Here is a 3,761-nt window from a genome sequence, read left to right on the forward strand (position 1 = left end):
TCAGGAAAGAAAGAGAGAATTAAGTGCCTATTGAATTGGAGATGAAGAACATTTTCAAAAAAGAAACTTCTTAGAAGAATACTTGCTTGAAGAAGCATTGTTAAAGGTACTTGGTTCCATGGTAGTGTATAATTGTAATCTTCTGTATTCCTGATCATTCTAAATGTTAACAGTCACAAAATTCACATTTTGTATACATTAATAATGATGATAATAATCCTTGCATTTGATATAGCGATTTTCTTCAAGACGTCTCAAAACACTTCATAGAATATACTGTAAAGAGAATTGACTGTATATTTGTGGGCGAAACACGGCAGCCAATTGCGCACAGCAGTGTCCAACAAATAGTCGTGGATTGAGTGACCAAATTGTTATTGTTTTTTTTCTTGAGGGATTATTATCAGGCATGTGGAGTAAGGAAACTTGCCCAAGGTTTCACCCTGCTGGGAATTGAACCCAGGTCTCTTGCTTATGATTTCATTTATTTTGTGCACACTTCAACAACAATAACATTTTATATAGAGTCCCAGAGTGCTTGATAATGGCAGAGCATGATTCCGAGGCAGGGGGAAGTGACCGTAGGCATGGTCGAAGAGGAAGATCTTCAGGCGCGATGGGGAAGGAGGAGGCACTTCAAAACTGAAACAAGGTTATTATAAAGTACATAGAATCGTGAAGTGTACAGAGGGCAAACATTGATTACATTTGTTTTCCTACTTCTATCCCATTGGGTGTCAAGCAATGTGTAGAGATTTTGTATTAAACTAAACAAACACTTTTGAGTATTTTAATAAATAATGAATTACATTTCATGTTTTATATGATTGAAGATCAGATATCTGGTTGGATCTCAATCCACTGTACACAGAAGTGGCCGCAAAAGCACCTAATGTCCCTCCAAGTCACAGGCTGTACCTTGAATACCGACCAAGAGAACTAGTCTCGCTCTGGAAATTCTCCATGTCTCAGGAAAATTAAAATCTAATCCACCTATCTATCGGAATGGGAGCATAACCAGATGGAACCCAATGTATTATGCCATGTGGTGCCTGTTGGAGCAAAGTCAATCCTTTCCATGCCAGAAAATGTGGTGTTGAAAATTGGCACCAAACTAGGCACAGCCTAATCGAGTTCTTACATGTGGATCAGATACATTTGCTAGGTGTTTGAATTGTTAGGTCTAATTGAGAGATACATCATACTTTGGTTACACGTCCATCACTGTATCAGTTAAGCTCGTGGAATTAGTTATCTTAACCTGGAGAAGGTACTAGCAGATCATTACTTTACTCCATGCGATCTTGCAGTAAAGTTCATGGTCCTCTTTGAAACTTTGATTGTTGTATTTAGATTCTATCACAATCCTCAGTTTGGTGTAGAGATTACTTCCAGCAACTTTTGGGGAGTCGCATAGCTCAGTGGTTAGAGCACTCGCCTTGAAGACCTGGGTTCAATTCCTGGGCAGGGTGAAACCTTAGGCAAGTTTCCTTATTCCACGTCTCATTCAGAACTCTGTCACCCGCATACTCATGTCTGTAAACTCCATACCCACATCTCACCAGTTCTGGCCCAGGCTCCACTGGCTCCCCATTACTGAACGAATCAACTTCAAGATCCTCACTCTCGTGTTGAAATCCATTCACTCCCTGGCACCTCCCTCCCTACCTCTCCAACCTCCTCACTCCCCAATGCACCACCAAGAGCCTCCACTCCACTGGCACCGGCTCCTGCTCATCCCTCGCACCCTCCGCCCTACCATCGGAGGGTGTGCTTTCAGCCACTATGCCCTAATACCTTGGAACACTCTGCCTTAATCCCTTCGCCTAGCTCACTCTCACCCCTTTTTCAAGACCTGAGTGACAACCTTTATCTTCGACCATGCTTATGGCCACCTCCCCCACCCCCCCATGGCTCGGAGTCAGGCTCTGCCACTGTTAAAGTGCTCTGAGATGCTACCCTGCATGGAGGGTGTGATAGAAGTGCAAGTTGTTGTTTACATAGTGGTAAGTAGGAACCCGGCTGTCAGTCGGTTGCGGATCCCTTTTCCGAAGTGATAATCCCTTCATAAAAAGAATTTTAAAAAAGAATAATAATTTGGTCACTCAATCCACGACTGTTTGTGGGACGCTATTGTACACAATTGGCTGCCGCATTTGGCCCACAAAATATACAGTCACTACACTTTACAGTATGTTCTGTGAAGTGCTTTGAGACATCTCGAAGATGTGATGAGGCACTGAATCAAATGCAAGGATTATTATTAATATTTATTATTAACCCATCTTTGAATGCTTAATAGCTACTGAACTGAAAATAAGGGATCTAAATGTGTGCCTCATGTCATTGATTGGCATGCATGTTCATCAAATTCTCACTCATCTAAAAATAACTGTAACTTGGGGATTTTAGGACTTTGATCTGCGTTGGCATTTTTGTAGAAAAGTTGACATATTAAGTATATCTCCAAAACATTGGAATATATGTCTGTCTGTCACCCTTTGATTTTGTCTGCTCCTCTTCCATGTATTCTATCAGTGGCTTTTATCCACCTAGAATTTTATACAGATCTAGCACAGGGGCAGTTGACCACTTGAGCTTTTAGAAGGAAAAAGGTATCAACAGCCTTGTTCCCTTACATTTCTTTTCATCCTCTCTCCTTCTCATATGCATTGTTGTTGTCATCACATAATAATTCTCCTCCTCCTAGGGGATGAGGTCACTAACATCCTTGTCAAGCTAACGACTAAATGGCTGCTGCTGCTGGCATGCCTCACCGATAACAGCCGATGAGGAGGTTTGAAAGACAGATGACAAAGGCAAGTAGCCTATTTATGGTAATTTTAGTAACTAAAGTAACTGAAATCAACCATTTCCATCCAAATGATAATTGTAATGATAATTGTCTACCTTAGCTCCTGGATGAGCAATACTTTTAGTAGCCTTGGAGGATGACCAGGAGCTGTTACCTCCTTCACCAACATGACCATTGTCAAATTCACCTCGACCTCAAGCCCAGCATTGTGCACCATCTTCCTCGGAGAAGAAACCATCCATATCCAATAATTCCATCCACTTATCCTCCTTCACTCGTGTTGCACTAGGTTGCCAATGGCGCCCCCCAAAAACCTCCAAGGGTCATGGTGCAACACACCAGTGTCAATTGGCCCCTGGAGCTCAACCTCCTTTTCCAGCCTCCCAACACTCGGCTGCTCGCTCTCTATGCTGTTTGTGCTTCCATTTCACATTGAAAGTGTTATTTAAATATGGCCACCACATGCAGTGATCAATTGTTGTCTTATTTTTCTTGTTGAAATAGGGTAATTCTGAAAGTGGTTTCTGTCCATCAGATTTTGCTTCCACCAGAGAGTATCACTTAGATATTGTAACTTCCACTGGTACAGATCCCTGACTGTTCAGCGCCTTAGGGCATCCTCCTGACGTGAAAGGTGCTATACAAATGTAATTTGTTGCTGTTACTGTTGACATTTCTAGTAAATTAAAATTAGAGAACCAACACCCAGACAGCAGCTGACAGAATTTTGAGCCCCAAGAAATCACGATTTGGTAACCAATCAGAAGTTTGGGAATGTGTCTGTAACTGTTACACTGGGGCTAGTCTTAAAGTAAACAATAGTTCAAAATTGATTGATTCTGCAGCGTGACCTGCATTGTACACTGAGCAGCCTGACACCCCAGGGAGCAAAGGGGAGGAGCCACGTCATGTTGTTTAAAAGGCTGAACTTCTGAAACATATTCAG

Source organism: Callorhinchus milii, unplaced genomic scaffold, assembly GCF_018977255.1.
Source record: "Callorhinchus milii isolate IMCB2004 unplaced genomic scaffold, IMCB_Cmil_1.0 Scaffold10, whole genome shotgun sequence".
Lineage (NCBI taxonomy): Eukaryota > Metazoa > Chordata > Chondrichthyes > Chimaeriformes > Callorhinchidae > Callorhinchus > Callorhinchus milii.